The 27610-nt window shown below is 43.2% G+C and overlaps 1 protein-coding gene across 2 annotated transcripts in view; it reads right to left on the bottom strand.

Annotated features, from left to right (window-relative positions):
- Positions 1–17670, bottom strand: part of LOC127298903 (FBD-associated F-box protein At5g60610) — a 39904-nt gene extending 22234 nt beyond the window's left edge. For both annotated transcript variants that reach the window (XM_051328772.2, XM_051328773.2), the window contains exon 1: positions 17637–17670. The gene's annotated coding sequence lies outside the window, so the exon portion shown is untranslated. The remainder of the gene's footprint in view (positions 1–17636) is intronic.
- Between the last annotated feature and the right edge of the window lie 9940 nt (positions 17671–27610).

Below are 27610 nucleotides of genomic sequence, written 5' to 3'. Positions count from 1 at the left end.
TGGAAGGTAATGGAACAAAGAAATCCACCCAACACAGCGAAAGAAGCAATGCGAAATAAAAGGCAGAATCTGTCAAAACAGAACAGTCCGTAAAGACGAATTTTATTGGGGCACCAGACTTGCTCAAATGAAAATGCTCAAATTGAATGAAAGTTGCATACATATCTGAGGATCACTCACGTAAATTGGATTAATTTTCTGAGTTACCTACAGAGAATTTAGCCCAGATTCGTGACAGCAAAGAAATCTGTTTCTGCGCAGTAATCCAAATCTAGTATGAACTTTTCTATCAACGACTTTACTTGGCACAACAAAACACAAAAATAAGATAAGGAGAGGTTGCTACAGTAGTAAACAACTTCCAAGACACAAATATAAAACAAAGTACTGTAGCAAAATAACACATGGGTTATCTCCCAAGAAGTTCTTTCTTTATAGCCATTAAGATGGGCTCAGCAGTTTTGGTGATGCACCCGCAAGAAATAGTATTTGAAGCAAAAGAGAGCTTCAAGAGGCAAATTCAAAACACATTTAAGCCTAACATGCTTCCTATGCAGAGGAATCTTGTACACAAATGAATTCATGAAGAACAAAGTGACAAGCATAATAGGATAAAACACGAGTAACTTCAAGATTCTCAACATAAAGAGGGGAAACTTAATATTATTAAGATGCATATAACCATATTTCCCTCTCTCATAATAACTTTCAGTAGCATCATTGATGAAATCCACAATATACCCATCACTTAAAACATTCTTATCATGGTTCATATGCATAGAAGTATCATTAATTTTGGCATAAGGAGAGTTCTTCTCATCAATAGTAATTGGAGCAGGATTATTATCAAGAATTTGAACATGGTAAACAAGTTGCATATTAAGGGAATCGTTTTTGGTAACCCAATCATGACTATGACAAGTTTCATAAGGGTAGTTATAACCTATATCATAGCATTCTTTATAATAATCATCAAAGATCGGAGGCACAGTGTCATCATAAGAAATAGAATAGTTATCTTTCACAGTCGGTTTATCTATGACCATACCATCGTTGTTATTAGAAGGAGATGTATCAAACACATAATGATCAGTAGCAAAAGGATTTTCAAACACCTCTTCCCCAAGCTTAGAGCTTTCTATATCATTATGGGAGGAAACATGGATAGCACTGACACTATGGCAATTATTATCATCATCATTTTCAGAATTAGTTTCCCAGAGATTTGCAATATCAAAAGTAGTGTGCTCATTCAAATCATAATCTCTAATGTATGTAAAGGGCATAGGAAGATCATCATATTTAGATTCATCATCACAATAATTATTAGGAGCAACATACTTACGGTTACTTAGCGTTATCTCATTCACGCGGGGATACGCCGTTACCTCTTTCTTTTTATTCTCCTTCTTCTTCCTCTTCTTCTTCTTCGTTCCCTTCTTCTTCTTCTTCTTCTTCTCTTCCTTCTCCTCATTTCCTTCTTTAGGAGGAAGAGGCTTGAAGGGTGGCTTATCCGCATAACCTGATTTACTTTTAGAAACAATAGAAGAAACTTGGGAGGATTCCTCCTTTTCATTAATTAGTTCAAAACACATGGCGGTCCTATCATATTTTGGCAAGGTGTCGTCTTCTAAAATATTTTGTATGTAAGTATTTGTATGGCTATTATCAATGCAATAAGAAAAACACCCATGCAGGACATCATCAATATCAAGATCACTCATATGTAACAAAGAGATTTTTCTCGACAGTTCTTCACACCCCAAAAATAAAGTAAGTTCATCATGCTGATTAGGAGTAATTTCATCATCACAATACAAATTTGCAGCACTCATTGGGTTCAAATTATCATTGGAGGAGCATTGAAAATTAAAATGACCCACTTCATGGCAAACTTCACAAATAAAAGGATAGAGGACACAAACTTTTTTACCAAGATCATCTAGCGCCCTAGACCACTTTCTAGTTTTTTCATTAGTATGATGGATACAATATTCATCTTCGATTTGATTAATTCCACAAGGTCTATGCATTCCACAAAAATTAACATGCTTATAGGAAATAGCATTCTTAGGAGTTTGAGCATGCTTATTGCAATAATTAACAACAATTTCATTCTTCATGCAAGCCTCTTTAAAAGGTTCATGATACTTATCAAAATTCTTCTTAGGCAATTCAAAATGAGAAGCAAAGGATTTATAAAGATTTGCAGCAACTTGAGAGTCAAGACCATAAGTAGCACTCATATTTCGAAATTTATCGGTATCCATAAAAGCTTCAATGCATTCATAATCATAATTTATACCTGACTCTTTACCTTCATTGTTCTCCCATCCTTCAGCGTTCTCCTTAATCCGATCAAGAAGATCCCACCTAGCTTCAACCTCCTTGCTTGTGAAAGATCCCTCCGAACACGCGTCCAGATAGTCCTTGTGTTGTCCTGAAAGCCTCGCATAAAAATTATTAACAATAACATTACGGGGGAGCTCATGAATGGGACATTTGAGCATTAGTGATTTCAATCTCCCCCACGCTTGAGAAATACTCTCTCCATCACGAGGATAAAAGTTATAAATATAATTCCTATCAATATGCACTTCATGAGGAGGATAAAATTTAGAATAAAAGAGAGATGCAATTTCCTCCCAACCAAGAGAATGACTATTCTCCAACAATTTATACCAATGCGCCGCTTTACCGGAGGCAATGAAACGGAGAATAGCTTCTTCTTCACTTCATCCATAGAGATACCTGCACACTTGAATAACCCGCATAATTCATGCAAAAACAGTAAATGATCTCTAGGATGGACAGTTCCATCCCCTTTATAGTGGTTGTCCATAACACGTTCAATAATTTTCATAGGTATTTTATACGGAATACTTTCAGCAGGTGGATTTAAAATATCAGAAGCATCATTAGAGTTATTGCATATGGGAGATAAAGTATTATCAGGGCAAATTTTCTCCCCTAAAGATGGGAAGCTAAAAAGATCACAAAAACTAGCTTCCCCAAGCTTAGACTTCTCCATAGCATTAGCAGTAATTGCATTCATACTAATAACATCGCTACTAGCATGCAAATAAGGTTCCATAGGTTTAATTTTCGCATCAAACAATTCTAAATCAGGAAAAAGACTAAAAAGCTCACCAATTTTTTTGTTGTTTTCCATTATGCCTAACTAGTGTAAACAAGAAACAAAAAGTTGCAATTGCAGGATCTAAAGGAAATAGCTTCGAGTACTTACAATGGCGCCGGAAAATAGCTTAGTAGCCGGGATCCGGAGTGTGAGTACCTTTTACCTTTCCTCCCCGGCAACGGCGCCAGAAAATAGCTTGATGTCTACGCCCCCTCCTTTTCCTGTAGACAGTGTTGGGCCTCCAAGAGCAGAGGTTTGTAGAACAGCAGCAAATTTTCCCTTAAGTGGATCACCCAAGGTTTATCGAACTCAGGGAGGAAGAGGTCAAAGATATCCCTCTCATGCAACCCTGCAACCACAAAGCAAGAAGTCTCTTGTGTCCCCAACACACCTAATAGGTGCACTAGTTCGGCGAAGAGATAGTGAAATACAGGTGGTATGAATAAGTATGAGCAGTAGCAACGGTGCCAGAAAATAGCTTGCTGGCGTGTAGTTGATGGTGGTAGTATTGCAGCAATAGTAACGCAGTAAAACAGTAAACAAGCAGCGATAGCAGTATTTAGGAACAAGGCCTAGGGATTAGACTTTCACTAGTGGACACTCTCAACATTGATCACATAACAGAATAGATAAATGCATACTCTACACTCTTGTTGGATGATGAACACATTGCGTAGGATTACACGAACCCTCAATGCCGGAGTTAACAAGCTCCACAATTCAATGTTCATATTTAAATAACTTTAGAGTGTAAGATAGATCAATACGACTAAACCAAGTACTAACATAGCAAGCACACTGTCACCTTCACACTATGTAGGAGGAATAGATCACATCAATACCATCATAGCAATAGTTAACTTCATAATCTACAAGAGATCATAATCATAGCATAAACCAAGTACTAACACGGATGCACACACTGTCACCATTACACCGTGCAGGAGGAATAAACTACTTTAATAACATCACTAGAGTAGCACATAGATAAATTGTGATACAAAACTCATATGAATCTCAATCATGTAAAGCAGCTCATGAGATTATTGTATTGAGGTACATGGGAGAGAGATGAACCACATAGCTACAGCGGAGCTCTCAGCCTCGGGGGTGGATTACTCCCTCCTCATCATGGAGGCAGCAATGGCGGTGAAGACGGCGGTGGAGATGGCTCCGGGGGCAATTCCCCGTCCCGGCAGGGTGCCGAAACAGAGTTCTATCCCCCGAATTGGAGTTTCGCGATGGCGGCGGCGCCCCTGGAGTCTTTCTGGAGTTTCGTCAATTGGTACTGCGTTTTTAGGTCGAAAGGAATTTTATAGGCGAAGAGGCGGCGCAGGGGGGCACCTGGGGGCGCCACACCCTAGGCCGGCGCGGCCAGGGTCTGGCCTGCGCCGCCATGTGGTGTGGTGGCCCCCTGGCCCCTCTCCGACTCTTCTTCGGTGTTCTGGAGCCTTCCGGGAAAAATAGGAGGTTTGGCGTTGATTTCGTCCAATTCCGAGAATATTGCCCGAACAGCCTTTCTGGAACCAAAAACAGCAGAAAACAGCAACTGGCCTTTCGGCATCTCGTCAATAGGTTAGTTCCGGAAAACGCATAAATATGACATAAAATGTGAACAAAACATGTCGGTATTGTCATAAAACAAGCATGGAACATCAGAAATTATAGATACGTTGGAGACGTATCAACAATGCATATCACTCCCCCAAAATGGGATGTTCCATTAATCACTCAAAGAGAGCCAAATAAGATATCATCAAGATGCATTAGGCTCAAAACAATACACAAGTATATGATGAGTCAAACAAACATACTTGAATACACAATATAGGCAAGTTAGACACAACACATACATACACATATTTGGTACAAAACCAAACATGCAAAGGGGCAAGTAACTTACAATAAACATGAAGAGTTGAAGTATAAGTTACCGCAAAGAGGAACATTGGATATAAGATATAGATGATAATCCATATGACTTGGCTTGGTAAAAATATAATATATGAAGATCCCTTAATTCTTCATGAAGTAGCCAAGTCTCCAATGACCTCCACTTGTACCTATTGATCAAGTTTGAGATTGTTGGTCCCCAACTAAGTTGGGTCCTAAGAGGTTAATCACAATAGGCTTGGCAACCCAAATGGTCCTTTTCTTGAGACCACTTTGAGTTCCAACAAACTTGGCAAACACATTGCCATCCTTATCCTTCCCTAGAGAATAATCATCATTGATGGCGTGTAACTCACACGTTCGTTGGGAACCCCAAGAGGAAGGTATGATGCGCACAGCAGCAAGTTTTCCCTCAGAAAGAAACCAAGGTTTATCGAACCAGGAGGAGCCAAGAAGCACGTTGAAGGTTGATGGCGGCGGGATGTAGTGCGGCGCAACACCAGGGATTCCGGCGCCAACGTGGAACCTGCACAACACAACCAAAGTACTTTGCCCCAACGAAACAGTGAGGTTGTCAATCTCACCGGCTTGCTGTAACAAAGGATTAACCGTATTGTGTGGAAGATGATTGTTTGCAGAAAACAGTAGAACAAGTATTGCAGTAGATTGTATTTCAGTAAAGAGAATTGGACCGGGGTCCACAGTTCACTAGAGGTGTCTCTCCCATAAGACAAACAGCATGTTGGGTGAACAAATTACAGTTGGGCAATTGACAAATAAAGAGAGCATGACCATGCACATACATATCATGATGAGTATTGTGAGATTTAATTGGGCATTACGACAAAGTACATAGACCGCCATCCAACTGCATCTATGCCTAAAAAGTCCACCTTCAGGTTATCATCCGAACCCCCTCCAGTATTAAGTTGCAAAGCAACAGACAATTGCATTAAGTATGGTGCGTAATGTAATCAACAACTACATCCTTAGACATAGCATCAATGTTTTATCCCTAGTGGCAGCAGCACAACACAACCTTAGAACTTTACATCCTTTGTCCCGGTGTCAATGCAGGCATGAACCCACTATCGAGCATAAGTACTCCCTCTTGGAGTTACAAGCATCTACTTGGCCAGAGCATCTACTAGTAACGGAAAGCATGCAAGATCGTAAATAACACGTAGATATAACTTTGATAATCAACATAACAAGTATTCTCTATTCATCGGATCCCAACAAACGCAACATATAGAATTACAGATAGATGATCTTGATCATGTTAGGCAGCTCACAAGATCCGACAATGATAGCACAATGGGGAGAAGACAACCATCTAGCTACTGCTATGGACCCATAGTCCAGGGGTAGACTACTCACACATCACACCGGAGGCGACCATGGCGGCGTAGAGTCCTCCGGGAGATGATTCCCCTCTCCGGCAGGGTGCCGGAGGCGATCTCCTGGATCCCCCGAGATGGGATCGGCGTTGGCGGCGTCTCTGGAAGGTTTTCCGTATCGTGGCTCTCGGTACTGGGGGTTTCGTCACGGAGGCTATTTGTAGGCGGAAGGGCAGGTCAAGAGGCGGCACGGGGGCCCCACACCACAGGGCCGCGCGGCCCAGGGGGGGGCCGCGCCGCCCTAGGGTGTGGCCCCCTCGTCGCCCCTCTTCGTCTCTCCTTCGGACTTCTGGAAGCTTCGTGGAAAAATAGGCCCCTGGGCTTTGATTTCGTCCAATTCCGAGAATATTTCCTTACTAGGATTTCGAAACCAAAAACAGCAGAAAACAAGACAGCGGCACTTCGGCATCTTGTTAATAGGTTAGTTCCAGAAAATGCACGAATATGACATAAAGTGTGCATAAAACATGTAGATAACATCAATAATGTGGCATGGAACATAAGAAATTATCGATACGTCGGAGACGTATCAGCATCCCCAAGCTTAGTTCTGCTCGTCCCGAGCAGGTAAAACGATAACACAGATAATTTCTGGAGTGACATGCCATCATAATCTTGATCATACTATTTGTAAAGCATATGTAGTGAATGCAGCGATCAAAACAATATATATGACATGAGTAAACAAGTGAATCATAAAGCAAAGACTTTTCATGAATAGCACTTCAAGACAAGCATCAATAAAGTCTTGCATAAGAGTTAACTCATAAAGCAATAATTCAAAGTAAAGGTATTGAAGCAACACAAAGGAAGATTAAGTTTCAGCGGTTGCTTTCAACTCATAACATGTATATCTCATGGATATTGTCAACATAGAGTAATATAATAAGTGCAATAAGCAAGTATGTAGGAATCAATGCACAGTTCACACAAGTGTTTGCTTCTTGAGGTGGAGAGAAATAGGTGAACTGACTCAACATTGAAAGTAAAAGAATGGTCCTCCATAGAGGAAAAGCATCGATTGCTATATTTGTGCTAGAGCTTTGATTTTGAAAACATGAAACAATTTTGTCAACGGTAGTAATAAAGCATATGCATCATGTAAATTATATCTTATAAGTTGCAAGCCTCATGCATAGTGTACTAATAGTGCCCGCACCTTGTCCTAATTAGCTTGGACTACCGGATCATCACAATGCATTGTTTTTACCAAGTGTCACAAAGGGGTACCTCTATGCACTTTGTACAAAGGTCTAAGGAGAAAGCTCGCATTGGATTTCTTGCTATTGATTATTCTTCAACTTAGACATCCATACCGGGACAACATAGACAACAGATAATGGACTCCTCTTTTATGCATAAGCATGTAACAACAATTAATAATTTTCTCATTTGAGATTGAGGATATTGTCCAAAACTGAAACTTCCACCATGGATCATGGCTTTAGTTAGCGGCCCAATGTTCTTCTCTAACATATGCATGCTTAACCATATGGTGGTAGATCTCTCTTACTTCAGACAAGACGGACATGCATAGCAACTCACATGAAATTCAACAATGAATAGTTGATGGCGTCCCCAGTGAACATGGTTATCGCACAACAAGCAACTTAATAAGAGATAAAGTGCATAATTACATATTCAATACCACAATAGTTTTTAAGCTATTTGTCCCATGAGCTATATATTGCAAAGGTGAATGATGGAATTTTAAAGGTAGCACTCAAGCAATTTACTTTGGAATGGCGGAAAATACCATGTAGTAGGTAGGTATGGTGGACACAAATGGCATAGTGGTTGGCTCAAGTATTTTGGATGCATGAGAAGTATTCCCTCTCGATACAAGGTTTAGGCTAGCAAGGCTTATTTGAAACAAACACAAGGATGAACCGGTGCAGCAAAACTCACATAAAAGACATATTGAAAACATTATAAGACTCTACACCGTCTTCCTTGTTGTTCAAACTCAATACTAGAGATTATCTAGACCTTAGAGAAACCAAATATGCAAACCAGATTTTAGCATGCTCTATGTATTTCTTCATTAATGGGTGCAAAGCATATGATGCAAGAGCTTAAACATGAGCACAACAATTGCCAAGTATCACATTACCCAAGACATTAATAGCAATTACTACATGTATCATTTTCCAATTCCAACCATATAACAATTTAACGAAGGAGAAACTTCGCCATGAATACTATGAGTAGAAACCAAGGACATACTTGTCCATATGCTACAGCGGAGCGTGTCTCTCTCCCATAAAGTGAATGCTAGGATCCATTTTATTCAAACAAAACAAAAAACAAAAACAAACCGACGCTCCAAGAAAAAGCACATAAGATGTGATGGAATAAAAATATAGTTTCAGGGGAGGAACCTGATAATGTTGTCGATGAAGAAGGGGATGCCTTGGGCATCCCCAAGCTTAGACGCTTGAGTCTTCTTAATATATGCAGGGGTGAACCACCGGGGCATCCCCAAGCTTAGAGCTTTCACTCTCCTTGATCATGTTGCATCATACTCCTCTCTTGATCCTTGAAAACTTCCTCCACACCAAACTCGAAACAACTCATTAGAGGGTTAGTGCATAATATAAATTGACATATTCAGAGGTGACACAATCATTCTTAACACTTCTGGACATTGCATAATGCTACTGGACATTAGTGGATCAAAGAAATTTATCCAACATAGCAAAAGAGGCAATGCGAAATAAAAGACAGAATCTGTCAAAACAGAACAGTTCATATTGACGAATTTTAAAATGGCACCAGAATTTCTCAAATGAAAATGCTCAAATTGAATGAAAGTTGCGTACATATCTGAGGATCATGCACGTAAATTGGCTTAATTTTCTGAGCCACCTACAGGGAGGTGGACCCAGATTCGTGACAGCAAAGAAATCTGGAACTGTGCAGTAATCCAAATCTAGTACTTACTTTTCTATCAACGGCTTAACTTGGCACAACAAAACACAAAACTAAGATAAGGAGAGGTTGCTACAGTAGTAAACAACTTCCAAGACACAAAATAAAAATAAAGTACTGTAGGTAAAAACATGGGTTGTCTCCCATAAGCGCTTTTCTTTAACGCCTTTCAGCTAGGCGCAGAAAGTGTGTATCAAGTATTATCAAGAGGTGGTGCATTGTTATCATGAGCTCCCCCATCCATAGTGGTACTAAGGGCTTTGTCAATTTTAGGCCTTTAATAATACTTCTTTGGTCTAGGCACTTTAGAGACATACATAAACTTTTGCTCCTTACCCACATAAGCTTTCTCCTTATATTTAAGAGAAGAAAATGTTGAACCCAAGGTTCCCATAGCTTTTTCAAGTTCGTCAATCCTATTGATTTGATCATCATGGACAGCATTAGTTCCTAGGACACTAATTCTTTCATCAATTCCTCCCAAGGATTTATCAAGTTCATCAGTTTTATCAAGTAATATTTCCAATTTAGCTTCAATACTTGGAAAAATTTTCTCTATGGTTTCCAATTTTTTTATAACATCTTCAAGAGAGATTTCAGTTTTAACTTTATCAACAGGGGGTATTCCAAATAAACTCTCAATAATGCAACTAGCTTCTAATGCAGGAGTACTTAGGAAGTCACCTTTTGCGAGACTATCAAGAACATATCTATTCCAGCTAGAGATACCAACATAAAAATTCCTGAGTAAAATAATGGTGGAGTGCTTCTTAGTGCATCTATTATGGGCATCGCTAATTCTATACCAAGCATCTCTCAAACATTCTCCCCCTCGTTGCTTAAACGTACGAACTTTAACTTCAGGATTACTCATTTTAGTAGTAGTAAATTAAGCAAACTAGATAAAGTAAATGCAAGTAAACTAATTTTTTTTTTTGTGTTTTTAATATAGCAAACAAGATAGCAAGTAAAGTAAAACTAGCAACTAATTTTTTTGTATTTTGATTTAGTGCAGCAAACAAAATAGTAAATAAAACTAAGTAAGACAAAAACAAAGTAAAGAGATTGAGAAGTGGAGACTCCCCTTGCAGCGTGTCTTGATCTCCCCGGCAACGGCGCCAGAAAATATGCTTGATGGCGTGTAACTCACACGTTCGTTGGGAACCCCAAGAGGAAGGTATGATGCGCACAGCAGCAAGTTTTCCCTCAGAAAGAAACCAAGGTTTATCGAACCAGGAGGAGCCAAGAAGCACGTTGAAGGTTGATGGCGGCGGGATGTAGTGCGGCGCAACACCAGGGATTCCGGCGCCAACGTGGAACCTGCACAACACAACCAAAGTACTTTGCCCCAACGAAACAGTGAGGTTGTCAATCTCACCGGCTTGCTGTAACAAAGGATTAACCGTATTGTGTGGAAGATGATTGTTTGCAGAAAACAGTAGAACAAGTATTGCAGTAGATTGTATTTCAGTAAAGAGAATTGGACCGGGGTCCACAGTTCACTAGAGGTGTCTCTCCCATAAGACAAACAGCATGTTGGGTGAACAAATTACAGTTGGGCAATTGACAAATAAAGAGAGCATGACCATGCACATACATATCATGATGAGTATTGTGAGATTTAATTGGGCATTACGACAAAGTACATAGACCGCCATCCAACTGCATCTATGCCTAAAAAGTCCACCTTCAGGTTATCATCCGAACCCCTTCTGTATTAAGTTGTAAACAACAGACAATTGCATTAAGTATGGTGCGTAATGTAATCAACAACTACATCCTTAGACATAGCATCAATGTTTTATCCCTAGTGGCAACAGCACAACACAACCTTAGAACTTTCTGTCACTGTCCCAGGTGTCAATGCAGGCATGAACCCAAAATCGAGCATAAGTACTCCCTCTTGGAGTTACAAGCATCTACTTGGCCAGAGCATCTACTAGTAACGGAAAGCATGCAAGATCATAAATAACACGTAGATATAACTTTGATAATCAACATAACAAGTATTCTCTATTCATCGGATCCCAACAAACGCAACATATAGAATTACAGATAGATGATCTTGATCATGTTAGGCAGCTCACAAGATCCGACAATGATAGCACAATGGGGAGAAGACAACCATCTAGCTACTGCTATGGACCCATAGTCCAGGGGTAGACTACTCACACATCACACCGGAGGCGACCATGGCGGCGTAGAGTCCTCCGGGAGATGATTCCCCTCTCCGGCAGGGTGCCGGAGGCGATCTCCTGGATCCCCCGAGATGGGATCGGCGTTGGCGGCGTCTCTGGAAGGTTTTCCGTATCGTGGCTCTCGGTACTGGGGGTTTCGTCACGGAGGCTATTTGTAGGCGGAAGGGCAGGTCAAGAGGCGGCACGGGGGCCCCACACCACAGGGCCACGCGGCCAAGGGGGGGGCCGCGCCGCCCTAGGGTGTGGCCCCCTCGTCGCCCCTCTTCGTCTCTCCTTCGGACTTCTGGAAGCTTCGTGGAAAAATAGGCCCCTGGGCTTTGATTTCGTCCAATTCCGAGAATATTTCCTTACTAGGATTTCTGAAACCAAAAACAGCAGAAAACAGACAGCGGCACTTCGGCATCTTGTTAATAGGTTAGTTCCAGAAAATGCACGAATATGACATAAAGTGTGCATAAAACATGTAGATAACATCAATAATGTGGCATGGAACATAAGAAATTATCGATACGTCGGAGACGTATCAATCATCAACAATTATAGGGTTAGAGAAGGTACCACCTAAGCAAGAAGAAGCAAAGTGCCCCTTCTCACGACATAAGTAGCAAGTGTTCCCCTTTCTCTTCTTTATTGATTTCTTCTCTTGGGGAACTATATCTTGATTCTTCTTGGGAAGTGCCCTATCTTCAACTTGAGGTCGAGCATGAGCTTGACCTTGACCTTGTGGCCGTTTCCCTTGTTGTTTCTCACTCAAGTGCTTCTTCTTCTTCAATGGGCATGATCTAACATGATGCCCTTCAACCTTGCACTTGAAGCAAACTAACTTGGCCGGATTCTTGACTTTGTCTTGGCCCTTCTTCTTGTTGCTCTTGCTCTTGGACTTGTTCTTGTTATTGGAGTTGAATCCAAGTCCACTTTTGTCATTGGGGGATTGTTGCACACTTAGCATCTTGTCAAGTGCGGTTTTCCCTTCATGATGCTTTTCCAAGTCTTTCTTCAAAGAAAGGACTTGAGCCTCGAGCTCTCTTATTTCCTCTACATGGTTAGTAGAAATACAAGTACTAGAGGAAGTAGAAGCTTCATTGTTAGAGCAACAAGGCAAAGTGAGTAATCCAACACAAGGTGTATCACTAGTTTGACTAGATGGATTACAAGGACTAGCACATGGCAATATAACATTTGTAGTAGAGATTGTGCTAACATCCATATGAGGCTCACAAGATGTTACCTTAGTGATACTTGCCTCATGAGCTAACTTTAGCCCATCATAGGAAATTAGAAGATCATCATGAGAGCTTGAGAGCTTTTTATGACTTTCTTCCAATTCCCTATAATTGCTAGTTAGCAACTCAAGTTGAGCCCTTAGCTCAACATTCTCCTTTAAGGTCGATGCTTCACAAGAATTAGAGTTAGTAGCACAAGCATCAACAATAGTTTTCTCATTTTCATGCATATAGGATTCAACTTTTTGTGTAAGCATGAAATTAGCATGCTTCTCATCTTTTAGCTCATGCTTGAGGAGAGTGAATCTCATTTCCTCATTTTCAACATGGGACTCCAACTTCACTATGGTTTCCTTATATTTATTCAAGATATCCATAGAGTGTTCGAGATTAGCACGAGCTTTTTATTACCATGAAGAGTAGCATATATCGTTGCCATATTATGCACCAAGGTATTATATTCTTCATCATTATCATCATCATCACTCTCATCATTAGAGGAAGTGTTAGGAGTCAAAGTAGGAGATACCTTTGATCCATTTTCCATAAGGCACATGTGCATACCGGAGAATGAAGATGAAGATATTCTTGAATCCTCATTTGAAAACATGTCTTGATCCATAGAGTGTTCGGTTTCCTCTACATTGTTAGTCAACAAACAACTAGAGGAAATATAAGCATTTTGATTATGGGGGCAAGACAAGGTAAGCATATCTTCATGAGATCTATGTAAGCAATTTACACATGATATGCAAGGACTATCAACACAAGCATGTAGGTCATTTTCAATGCTAGATGTGTTTAAGTCCAAAGAGGAAGCATTACAATGGGATAGAGATGAAGAATCATCACTATTGAGCACAATATCAACATTGCAATTTTCCTCACCACTCACCATATCATTACCTCGTGTCTTGCTACACGTTGGTGAAGTGAAAGAAGATGATAACTCATCACGATCGGAGGTGGAAGCAACTTGGAGCTCTTCATGATGTGAAGGGGAAGAGAGCTCCTCGGAGTCACCACCGACCAATTGAGAAGTGGATCCACCAAACATTTCCTTAAGCTTGATCCACATCTCATGAGACGATTTTCGCTTTATATATATCAAGAACCTACGAAAATCGGGTCTCAAAGAGAATAAAAGCTCATTAGATACTTGAGCTTCAAGATGTAAGTTTTTCTCATCCTCTAAAGATAGATTTTGAGAATCCATCGGAGGAGAAAAACCGACATCTAGAAATTGCTCTATATGTGGACACAAGGTCCGAAGCTTACAAAGCAAGCAATTTCTCCACAAAAGATAATTTGTGCCATTAAAGATAACTGTGTCATTGTGCACTATACTAGCCGACATCTTTACTCTCAAGGCGGTGAAGCCTTAAACAAGGAGAGACCTTGCTCTGATACCAATTGAAAGATCGAGATGTCGCCTAGAGGGGGGGGTGAATAGGCAATTACAAACTCTTGCGGATTTGTCTTGTATGAATGCGGAATTAAACTATCGTTTAGTTTACAAGCACAAACCCTAAATATGCTAAGCTCAACTAAGTGTAACAATAGCAACTAGAGCTAAGCAAGATAGGCACAAGATATATGTAGCACAAGTGATAGCAAGATATATGTACTTCAAGCACGATGGCTATCACAAGGAAAGAGAGCTCGGGTATAGAAATAACCGAGGCACGCGGAGACGAGGATGTATTCCCGTGTTCCCTTGCTTTGCAACAAGGTACGTCACGTTTGGAGGAGTGGAGGTCCCATGAAGGATTCCCCGCGCCACGAAGGCTCACCCTATTCTCCGAACCACACCCACGAAGGATGATGGCCCTTTCCTTATGGTTAGCTTTTCCTCCGCTCCGGAGATGGCAAGCTCCACAACCACTTCACAAGCTCCACGAAGGAGAAGCCCGGGCCTCTTCACAATCTTCTTGAAGAGATCACCGGAGCACCAATCACCAAGCCAACTAGGAGGTCACCCTCCAAGAGTAACAAGCTCACGGTCTCTCACTCGAACAAATCGTGGTGGAGAGCTCAACACTATGCAATGATGCAAAGCAAGAACACCGGAGGTGTTCAAGTCCTTCACACTCAAATCCCACCAAAGCAACGAATGCTAGGATGAGATTGGAGAGGAAGAACAAGGGGGAAAGTCAACCAAAGACTCCAAGATCTAGATCCCAAGAGATTCCCTCACTTAGAGAAGAAACGGTTTGGTGGAAGTGTAGATCTAGATCCCCTCTCTCAAATCCTCAAATATGAGCAAGAATGGTTGGAGGATTCAAGGGGAAGAGCAAGTTCTTCAAATAGTAGCAATGGAGGAGAGAGAATGGGAAGAACTAGTTTGGCTCAAGGTGGAAGAAGCCTATTTATAGCTAAAGGGGAAAAATAGCTGTTGGGGGAAAAAGACAGAAAATCGGGCAGAAAAAACTAGACAGAAAACGGCCCAGCCGGCTGCCAGGCCGGCCGGCCGGATTTGGCGCTGACCAGCCCAGCTGGGGGTCCGGCCGGACCGGCCCAGCAACCGGACTGGGCAGCAGCCGCGCGGCGCGAGTAGGCAAGGCGCCAGGCGCACGGGCTGCGCAGCGGTGGGCCGACGGCGGAGAGGCCCAGCCCGGCCAGGCGCGCGGGCGCGTGGGCTGCGCAGAGGCACGCGGCCGCGTGGGCCGAACGGCGGGAAGGCGGCCCGGAGTGGGTTCCGGCCGGGCCGGGAGGCGCCGGGCAGGCCGGTCGGCGGACCGGGCCTGCTGCCGGTTACGGGCCCAACGCCCCTGGATGTGGCCCGGAAGGCACCAGCCGAAACCCCGGCGCGGACCGGGTGGGCCGGTGGCTGGTCCGGTCTGGCCGGCCGGTCCGCTGGCCTCTTTTTTTCTTTTTCTCTTTATCATTTTTCCCTTTTTCCTTTTTCTTTAATAACTAATGCTCCCGAACTCCGATTCGCATGAAACCAATTTTGTTTGGAAGATAACAACAAATGCTATCTTATAGAAAGTGAAAACCCAAGAATCTGTAGGAGGGGATTTTATCATGAATATAAAAGGTAGAACCTTATATCATGAATAACCGGTAAAATCACCCAACCTCGAAAACGCAATAGAAGATGCATGTGAACTCCGTTTTCGATGAACTTGGGCTTGTTGTAAAGCTAGCAACAAGCTCAAGAACCTCACACTGAGAAATACCAAGAAGCAATAAGAATGTGCAAAGTATGCAAAGGATTGAGCTCCCTAAGACGATGTGATCAAGTTACTCAACCGAAAGCCCCTCTTAATAGTGCGGCTATCTATCCTATAATCCGGTCTCCCAACATCCACCTTGAGACCGGTAAAAGGAAAACCTAGCAAGGCCATACCTTTGCCTTGCGCATCCCATCACTTGATCATTGTCGCTTCGTGTATACTCACAAATGCTCCCCATACACTATGATGGGAAAGCTCTATTGATGCACATCTTCACATGTTCACTATCACCAAATGGACGGCAAGCTTCAAGCATGTGATCCACTCAAGATGCTCATCTTGAACTTGCCCAATTCAACCTTGTATCTTCTCATACTCACTTAAGATAGAGCATGGCTAATATTGAGTTCCACATAAGAACTCCATCTTCATTTCTTCTTCTTGATCATATCACATATATATCTTCATACCGATGATCTTGATGCCAATACACAAGGTATATCTTTATCTTCATGGCATCCATACTTGAATCCAACACATGGAGAGCAAGTAGTACCTATGGAATATTCCTTCATATAAACTCAATGAAAACATTAGTCCATAGGGGTTGTCATTGATTACCAAAACCACACATAGGGGCAATATACCCTTACAAGTATTTCTTCAGCTCAGCTTATTCTTGATACATCAATGAAAAAGAGCAATATCTTCTCAGCTAGGCGGACCTTGCCTTGGAATCCATGGTATGGAATATTTCTTCTCCGCAACTGTTTGTGGGAATTATCAATAACTTCCATGAAATGTGTACTATGGGATCCTGGAGTTAAAGTATCCTTGTATCGCTGGTTGAATAGTTTGACAATATGGAGTAAAACTGATAAACCGTTGTCTTGCACACGCATCCCAGATTTAGCAGCTTGGTCAAGTCAGTCAGTAAGCAGTGTTGTATGTATATGGGATCCTGGAATTAGACCATCTTCTTCCTTGTATTCTTGGTTGCAAATTTTGATTGCTGCTACTGAAAATCTTTTGTCCTCCTTTCAAACTCCAGAACTCACAACATGGCTAAGTCTGGTGAACAATGCTTCTTTTGCATGGGATCCTGGTACTACGTTACTTCAGTACAAGTCCATATGTTTGTTATGGTTCACAAAATAAAAGGAAAAGGTTGCAGTGATACCCCAACAATGGAGTTCTTGGTGCAATGATTTACACTACTGGCAGATTTTTCAGAGATGCAATGCAATAAGTTCACTATTTCATTGTCATGGAATTCCTCTTTGGCTGATCAATTTTCAAGTACATTGATGAAAGTTTCTGTAGAAACTTGTTTATCCATTACTGAGCAATGGTCTCAAGGGGGAAGGAATGTCAGGGAATAGGATATGTAGGTAATATGGGGTTATTAGTGGTTTGAGGGCAGTATCGGTATTTCACCTAGGATGTCATCCTGTAGATAGCTATGCCTTTATAAGGCTAGCGTTGTATCATGTTCAAATCAATCAAGAAATCAAAAACCTAAATTTATCTTGTTCTTATTTCCAGCTCTTCAATTACTGCATTTTATCCTTCAATTTCTATCCAGCAATTACCTAGTTTATTTCTAAATTTCTCTCAAATTCATGTTTTAGTTGATCCAATCTCGTCAGATCCAATTGGGATCCTGACATGGCCGGCGGCGGTTTGGTCGGGGTTTGCTATGGAACTGGAAGGGGGCTGAGATGCGAGCTTCACACAGAGACTCATGAGTTGTTGATTCAACTTGGGCTGTGCATTGAGCCCACTAACACAACCACGGTTGACTTTTTTGTTTTTGTTGTTTCAGAATTTGAATAGCGATGACATGATATGTGCCCTCAACAAAAAAAACATGATATGTACTCCTTCCGTCACGAATTACTTGTCAGACAGGACATTTTGCAAAAAAACAACCCTGAGTAATCCGTGACCAAACCTACGGTCCTTGCTGACATCTCCCTCTCTCCTCGCTAACTTCGGCGAGAGAATTCCTTATTTGGTCCTACTTGAAGTTTGTCTTGCTTTTCTAGCCCTGGCATATTTTTTTCTTCCTTTCATGACTCACAAAGTTTGGTTGGTTCCTTATTTGACCCTCTAGTACAATTTAAACACTAAGATGATCATTTTGCCCCTGCTGCAATGTGACAAAATTGCACTAAAAAAGTTGTGATATACTAGTTGGTTATTAAAAAAACGACCCCCACTGTGGCTGGCACCGGCGCACCATTTTGCCCCTACTGCAATTTATTCCGGAAAATCTCAAATTTATTTCGGAAATTACTCCATTTTTTTTGTATTTCCACAACTCCAAAAAAAATTGATATTAAATAGGAACAAACATAGAGACAATCCGCAGGCATGCTAGAAATTTCAGCCCAAAATACATTGTATTTTTGAAGATACAAAAAAGACAAATTTTTGACAGATTATATGTACACTATACACCTATATAATGTCAGATTTTTATTTTTTTTCACAGCCCAAAATAAAACGAGTTTGTGCCCGAAACATTGCACGTACATCCCAAGCATATACATGTATTTCTGGAATAAATTTGAGATTTTTGTGAAACTCAAAAATTTGCCAGCATATTGCAGCAAGGGCAAAATGGTCATCTTAGTGCTTAAATTGTACTAGAGGGCCAAATAAGGAACCAACCAAATTTTATGGGTCATGAAAGGAAGAAAAATTTATCAGGGCTAAAAAAGGAAGGAAAACTTCAGCCAGGGCCAAATAAGAAATTCTCTCAACTTCGGCGCCCTCTCTCTCTTGTCGAACGGTTGCGAATTAGACCGCCGCCCACCTAGCTCCACCCCCTCCCTCTTCCTCTAGCGCGCCAAGCCACGGCCTTTCTTCTACCGCGACACATCCCTCCCCCTCTCGCGCGTCCTCCGACCGATCACCGATCTGTTCCCGTCAACAAAATCTGGAGCGAATCTGTTGACGTAGAGAAAATCTGGTATGAAAATATGGTATGCAATCACGTTGAGTAAAAGTAGCCTTGATCTGTACGTGGGAGTAGATCACGCGCGCGTCGGTTAAGGCAAGTGTATTTACGTGGGAGTTGATCTGTATGTGTACATGGAAGAAAGACTAGCGGGAGGGAGCAGATCACGTCTCCGATCTGTTTCCAGTTTCCTTTTTTTTTCTCTCAAATAGAGTTGGGGGGTTTTGTGTCAATAAATTTGCTTGCGCTAATTTCCGTGCCAAAAAACAATAGGCACTATAGAAAGGAACGGAGGGAGTACTGTACTACACTAACTAGGGAGACCTGTAGTAAAATCCACTACGCTGGACGCCAGAGAGAAAATCCTGATCGCTCAATATTACAGATACATCATGAAACATATTTTGATATCATACCTATAGCATATCTTAGTTGTTGAAAGATTTTCCTAAATGCCTTTCCTGAGAGGTCATTTTCTCTACACTTTCTATTTTTGGAAAGTCATTCATGGTTGAACTTTCCTTTTTTTGGTAACTACCAAGGTGCATCATTTTTAGTGTGCTAAAAAACGTACCGGAATAAATTTACAATATATGGATATTCCACATTGTATATATAGTCCTATAGTCACCATAAATGTAACGCTAAATTTACTATCGTTTGGGTAGGGAATATTTGGTATTATTTTCCTGGACGAAATATGATTGTTATACGTGGTGTTACATTAGTATGTGAGGTTAACACTTCAACATTTGTGTTTGCTGATTTTTTGCATAGAGACATTTCATGACATTTCCACAAGTACATGCTGCTAACTCTAATTTTGAATGTCTTTTTGCCAGTTAGGGCAATATAATTATCGGTGTTCTCATCTAAAATTCTTCGGCCATTCTCTCTCATTGAACATGTGTTCTACTTGAAGAAGATGGAAGACAAAGCTAGTAATGATTAATATGTGTTCTACTTGAAGAAGATAGCCGATGCGGTAATTAAGCAGGATAAGCCGCTCTTGTCGTGTAAACATGGAGTCTTCATGCGGTGCTTCGAATTGATGTGTCTATATATTAATTTATTATGTTTCATGCACCATCAAGCATGGCTTAGACACCTGGTACGGAAAAAATACATTTCAAAAGCAGATATGGGCCAATTGCACAGATATGATACAAACTCATTCGCCTTGTTATATCAGGGCACCGCGCAGTTGGTCGTATCAGGACATATTTTATGTGTATACACTTAAAATCTCCACTGTTAATATTTTATGTTTAACATATATTTAAAATATTACATTATTTTATATATGTGGAAACATGTGGTGTCTCTATTTTAGGCTTGTACATTGCTTTTAGTATATATACTCATAGATAATTGATTGGGAAAAAATGTAATACATTCATAAGTGGTATGCATATTTATTTCGGTAAAGGTTCTATATTTCACTTCTGGAGGCATGTTCTGTAGAAATATGGGATCGCGACTGGTTTTTTGTTAAGTCTAAGTTGATTTCATAGCTATTCAATTTGCATATGTAACTGGAAAAATACAAGTTGCAACCCATGCGCAACTGAAAAAATATGATCATATATGTAACAAAGAAAATATTAATTGCAACTTTGCGCAACTGATAAAATATCACTAGTAGGCAACTGAGAAAATACCAATTGCAGCTTGTTCGCAACTAGAAAAAATACAAGTTGCAATATATGTGCAACTATGAAAAATATCAGTTGCGACCCATGCACAACCGACAAAATATTAGTTGCAACCTAGCAATATGCAACTGAAAAATATTAGTTACAACCCGTGCGTAACTGAGAAAATATGAGTTGCAACTCGTGCTAACTAAGAAATACCACTTGCAACCCACTTGCAATTCCCATATCAGCACGCATCAAGAGACAAATCAAATGGCTAAGAAGTCGACTTAGACTTAATAAAAAGCATGCGCCTGATTTCTAACAAAACCGTAAAAATATAATTGCACGTTTTAAGATATTAAAATTCTTATTTAGGGTGCTTTGTAGATTGTGTGTACATTGTTTTTTCTGAAGCAATATGTTATTTTGGGTGCTTTGTGGAAGTAGCTAGATCGTATCGTTCTTTTGACAGAAGCTAGATAGAGCATGTTTACGGATTGGTCTATTATGTGTTCTCTTCAAATAATGTACGATTAGTTTTAAAAACTTTTTAAAAAATCGGATCTATTTCAACATTTTTTTGGATCTCTTCAAAAATTTAAAAATTAAATTAAAATGTGACTATCCAATTTCTGGATCTATTTCAACTTTTGAAGTTTCAACTTCCGTTAAATTTACTGTCTCGGGAACGATTAATTGTGGATTCTAGTTTGAAGCGACATATGTGCTATCTGAGCATCAATATCTTTCCCCTTAAAAATAGTGGAGGTGTGGAGCCCATATGATTCGTCTTCGTGATTGCTCTGCACTGCAACGATTGGTGGTTGTTGATTTGGATAAAGTGGGTCCTATTTGGATCTTTGATTGGCATGCTCAGGCATGCTATGCTATTCTTAAAGACGGTTAGTAAATGCTTTCTCCTAATTACCAGCTCGAACACATCCGTGATTTTGGCTACTCCGTATAGGAAAAAGAATACACTCTTCCACAATGAGTAAGTAAGCTCTCTATCATGTCGCCCGTAAAAATTAATGACGAGAGCGGCTGTAAATCTAAAAACACCGGCTCAGACATATTGTAACAAACCCTTGAGTTTGTCCTTTGAGGCCCCAGCCATGCCTTAAAGTGTGTATTTCTCATTTTGAATGGTACGACTCAAACACATCGTAAATTAGGTCATAATTTTTTTTATTGGATAAAGTAGTTCTAGGTGATAATTAACTTACTTGCTTGGATGGCTTGAACAATGGTGCACCATTTGACTTGTGTAAGGTGTATAACCCTCGGTCCATAAAAAGGATGCATGCAGTGGACATACATTTCTTTTACGGTTACACCCCTGAAATTTCGAAATCCTGGTGATAACTCGATCGCCCGAGCGCGCAGCTCGACCTCGCAAGGGCGTCGTCCCTCCTCCTTCGGCAACGCGCGTGAACCGAAAACAACGTTCGATATGGAGGAATAGAATTGATTGCCGCATAAAAGTAACATGCAGAGAGATCCTTCGCCGCCGGAAAATGTTGCACCACAGCCAAACCCAAAGTTGACTTGCGTAACCGACTGCGGCAACGGAAAGATGATAGAGGAGATTGTAGTGCCACAAGTCACATCAAGACAATTTTAAGAATTAGCGAAAGGAAAAGCTCAGGCATGGCCTTTACTAATGGGAAGGATCTTAAAAAAGATCTTGGAACCCTTCTCTTGCAACTGTAGAGCACAACCCCGTTTTTTTTTTTTTTTTGGTTACGTAGGCCCCTTGATCACACCGCGCGGCGGATGGCGGCATCCGCAGTAGAATCCACCAAGGAGGAGCTCAGACAGCTCGTCGGCAAAGCTACCCTTCAATTTTCTCGGACGGATAGAGAACACCGACTTGTTTCTAGACATGAAAACTATAACTCGAGAAGAAGTATAATGTTGGAAGGATTTGCTGGGTTTGGTCTTGCGAGAGAAAAAAGAAAGAAGGCTCATAGCTGACATGCAGTGTGATGGAAAGTAGTTTTCCTAGTAATCCATGCATTAGTTAGCCGATTATTCGTTGCACATCACCCCCCGTCCCACGAAGAATGTCGGAAGTTTATCAAAATTTAGATGTCTCTAGTACTATTTATGACTAGATATATCTAAATTTTTACAATTTTTTGATATCCTTCGTGGAACGGAGGATGTATTTTTTTTTTCGAAATGGGACGGAGGAGGTACTTAGTATAGTTATTAGTAAATTTTTACAAACTAGAGTGAGGTAGCAGCACCGATCGACATGGTGTAACAAACTCCAATTTCTTGTCCCCTGAAGCACCGCGCCGTCACGTTTTTCGTTTTACCACTACAGCGTAACGCACTTGGTGGGCGAGAAGGTGTGATTTGCTCACGGTGAATGGAACATATTCTTTCACTGCACGATGGGACCAAAGGACGTGGGTTCCACGGGTCAGTGACTGTGCGGAAATCCACGCAGGCAGAGTTTCACACACGCGACGGCCGGGGGTGTCTCTCTCTCTCTCTCCGGCCTTTAAACCCAAGGCTGGCCACCCTCACACACAACACAACGCAACACAACCCAATCGGGCGGGAGGGCGGGAGGCGCTGCCGCGGCGGGAGGCGGTGGACTGGGCCAGCCGGCTGCCGGCGGCGAGCGCTCGCGCGCGCGCGCACCAGGTACGTGCTGCGCCGTCACTCACGCCCCTCCCTTCCTCCTCTCCTTGTAGCCAAGCACGCGCGCGCGCTACACGCTCTCTGGTCTGGGTGAATCCGTCCATGGTGCTGCTTCCTGAATCCATAGGAGCAACTGCTGCTGCTCTTGTCGACGCGCGCCCGCCGGTGAATCCCTGCGTGCGTGCGCGTGCGCGCGCGTGCGTCGGCGCGCTTGTGGATCCTGTAGGAGTAGGAACCAAATCGGCCTGTTGTTTTTTCTCGTTGCCTTCCGCTGGTTTGAATTGGTTTGATCCTGCTGTGCTTTCCGATGGGGGAGATCCCGCACCAACTGTTGGAGATGACGTTGGACGAGTACATGCGTTGCTTTTGCAGGGCCGAATCTCCATTTCCGGGCCGTAGGCGCGCGCGCGCGTGTAGATGATGGTGATGCGTAGTCACGCGCGCTTGGCTCGATCATCGGGTGATTAATTTGGTGCACCAAATCGTCCATGGAGGAATCGCTAGCTAGGACGACGCTGCTCCCAATCCTTGGTGGTTTTCGCTGAGCATGTGTGTAGGGGGCTTTGATTCGGTTCATTCTGCTGTCTGTGATTCGGTTCATCCCGTGCTGTGATTCGGTTCATCCTGCTGAATCTCGAGGTCTTGCTGCTGCTGCTTTCTGATCGATTAGTTGGGAGGGAGAGATCCTACGCATAGCTAGAGATCCCGCGCGCGTATGTGTCCCTTTGTTTACTGCATGAATCATTGGCAGGGAGCTCGGATTGGAAGCATGCATCATCTCTCTATGGGTCTCAACTCTGAACTAATGTTTTCTTGTGTTGCAATTGATGGTGTTCTTGCTGTGGAGAACGTAGTACGTAGATGCATTCTCGCTAGATGCATTCGCGCGCGGCCGGGGCTGGCATTGGCATGCAGTAGATTTGTTTCATCAACATTTCCATGATCACCTTGCTTTAATCAGTCTGCTTCACTTCGTCTGATGAAATACTGTCTCTGCTAATTGCACCATCACCTTGATCGAGCACATCTTTTTTACTAGAGTAGTGCATTCGCCAACTTTTTGCCTCAAGTACGTGACTCCTGGTAATGATCATGAAATGGACTTTACTTAGTTGATGTTTACTTTGATTCGGTTCATCCTGCTGAATCTCGAGGCCTTGCTGCTGCTTTCTGATCGATTAGTGGGGAGGGAGAGAGATCCTGCGTATAGCTAGAGATGACGTCTTCACGACTGATTTGCATCCATGCAGCGCGGGTCGCCCGCGTATGTTTACTTCATGAATCATTGGCCGGGACATTGGATTGGAAGCATCATCGATCTCTCTATGCTTCTGAACTAATATTTTTTCTTGTTGCAAGTGATGGTGTTCTTGCTGTGGAGAACGTAGTAGTAGGTAGATGTGCACACGCATTTTCGCTAGATGGATTCGCGCGCGGCTGGAGTTGGCATTGGCATGCATGCAGTAACTCAACTTGCTTTAATTAATCTGCTTAACTTCTTCTGAAGAAATACTGTCTCTGCTAATTGCACCATCACCTTGCTGATTTCTGCCTTCAGTACATCTTCTATACCACTGCACATTAGCAAACCCATTTGCCCTCGAGTATTCTGCTTCAATTCTGCAAATGATGAAATTAAATGGACATTACTTGGTAGATTTATTTTTTGTGCTCTAATGGTGTTCTTGTTTTGGCGAATCGTACCTACGTAGCTGTTCACGCATTTGCTAGATCGATTTGCGGCCAGGGTTGGGACTTGTCACTAGTTTTGGTTCATGATGTTTTCTTTCTCGTTGGTGGGCAGCAAAGACGGATGCAGCGAATTTACTGTGTCGATTAATTTCTCAATCCTGCATTTTTGTTTGATCAGGTCAGGTGCCGGAGAGCTGAACGAGATGGGTATGGGGTACTCAGTCCTGGATTGGGTTTGCATTGGGACGGCTGTCCTGGCATCAGTGCCCCCGTTGTGAGCTTTCGACGATCACCCACCCTCTCTTCTATTTACCTTCTTTCTTTTTTGCATCTGTGCATCGCAAATAACTTTGTAATGCTCCTTCCTTCCTAATGCAGCATTGGGGCGGTGACGAACCTGTGGAGGGGCCAGCTCGGCGCAGCCGACCGCAGGCCGGAGCCAACCATTGCCGCGCTCCTTGCCAACGCATCATGGTTGTTGTTCGGGCTGACGGAGAACCTCGTAGAGCCGCTTCGACTCAATTTGGTGGGAGGCGGAGCTCAGGTGACGGCCCTAGTGGCGTTTCTTGTTCTCACGGACCACCAGCGCGCCCAGATCCTCATTATACCAGTTACCCTGGCTGGCTTCTACTACGTGGCTGTGTTGGGGGTCGGCCTCTCCCACCTGCAAGTCGAGGTCTATCAGATCCTGTGCGCATTCGCTGGAATGGTTGGCTCCGCGGCACCCCTCCTGACATTTAGCTTCTTGGTGAGTCACCTTCTGCCAGCCCATGTGTCCTCTTCTGCTCATGTTGTAGTTGTACATGTGTTCTGCTTAGTCCTGTTCAGCCGGAGTAGTAGTACTATAAACTGACATGCACCTTGCACCGCTCAATCTTTTATTGTAGTTTGACGGCCCGATCGTGCAGTTCCTGCCCCAATGGTGGCTGTTGCTCTTCTACACGGTGCACGGCCTTGTGTGTGTAAGAGCCTTGACGATGGAACCTCAAAATCCTTACATGCTGGTACATAGTGCAAAATTTTATCCCCTGCTTCTACATGCTTCAAGCTGCTCAATACTCAATAGGGGGTTCTGATCTCACTCCTTTGCTTTGTGTGCAGTCTCAGAACGCAGTACTCGCGTTCTGCTCGGGATTCCAGCTGTTCCTTGCTCTCGGTGCGCTGCACGCCAACGTGGCGATCGACCAGGACCCTCACGGTCTTCTGCAGGGGCTCCTTCCCCACCAGCCCGCGCAAGAGCAGCTCCAGGCCGGGCAAGACCAGCTTCCACACGTGCAAGAGCAGCTGCAGGCCGCCAACGACGCCCAGCAGCCGGAAAACGACGAGGACGCGCACGGCGACGACCATGCCGCGGACGTGGACGCGCACGGCGACGACAATGCCGAGGACGTGGACCCTCACGGTCTTCTGCAGGGGCTCCTTCCCCACCAGCCCGCCCAAGAGCAGCTGCAGGCCGGGCAAGACCAGCTGCCGCACGTGCAAGAGCAGATGCACCCCGCGCAAGAGCAGCTGCCGGCCGCCGACGACGCCCAGCAGCCGGACAACGACGAGGACGCGCACGGCGATGACCATGCCGAGGACGTGGACGCGCACGGCGACGACCCTGCACACGGCGACGAGCCGAACAACAATGATGAGCAGCAGGCCGCCGTCGACGCTAACAACCTGCCGATCCCTGGCGTCGACGCTAACAACCTGCTGATCGCCGGCGGCGACGACCAGAACCTGCCGATTCCCGGCGGCGACGAGAACATCCTCCCGATCCCACTCCGCAGGTCCAGACGTATTGCAGCCATCGCAGCAGCCAGGGCCAGGGCAGCAGCTGCTGCGGCTGACCATTAGGATCAGTCCTTCAGTTCTAACTGTGCTACGTCCAATCTCGTTGTTAGACTGTTGTTACTACTGTCAAACCTGAATTAGCTTAGCCCGAATCAAAACTTGGAAAACTAGCTGTGCCTTCTATTCCCCCTATTCTTGTTCATCTTTTCGCTGCAATTTGATAACTTTGACTTGGCTGATCTAGATGCGCCTTTACTTGAGACTGAAGTTCTTGACGAAATCATGCAAATGTCGAGCGAGAATGTTCCGGACTTCTGGTCCCCAATGGCTTCATGGGCAGTTTCTATAAATCATGTTGGCATATATAATCAAGGTGAAAGCCATCAAACTATTGTCCAACCTACACTCCGATAAATTTTCCAATGGCTCATCTTGGTGAATATTGCTCTTCTTCCGAAAAAAAGCAGGGTGCGGAGCAGATTTCAGAGTGCTGCCCCATTAACCTTATTCACGCCGTGGCTAGAATTGTGGTGAAAAAATGATGACCTCGAGCCTTGCTCCTCACACGGACACATTGTCCCGAGAAACCCTCCCATGCCGCTCCCCCCTCCCGAGTAGCGGCGGAGGCCCCCAAACTCACAACCCTAGCAGCCCCCCTCATCCCCCGCCCCTCAGGCCACCGACTCTGGTGGCGGTGATGGCACCCCTCCCGTCGAAGGACGAAGGGATGGATAGGGCTCCGCGGCGGCGCTTCATGGGAGGCGGTGGGGCGCATGCTGAGGATGCTGGGCGGCACTGGTGCGGTGGCGGTGGTATGATGCACTTCGCCGGTCGTCGTTGAGGAGTAGGTACGTGGAGCGTGGCGGCCTTCGCCTCCGGCGGCGGTTCGGCGGTTCGCCGGTGGTGGCGACATGTC

This window comes from Lolium perenne, chromosome 5 (genome assembly GCF_019359855.2).
Source record: "Lolium perenne isolate Kyuss_39 chromosome 5, Kyuss_2.0, whole genome shotgun sequence".
In the NCBI taxonomy this organism is placed as follows: Eukaryota; Viridiplantae; Streptophyta; class Magnoliopsida; order Poales; family Poaceae; genus Lolium; species Lolium perenne.
The sequence above is the reverse complement of the archived record's forward strand: the minus strand, read 5'-3'. Positions and strand labels throughout refer to the sequence as shown.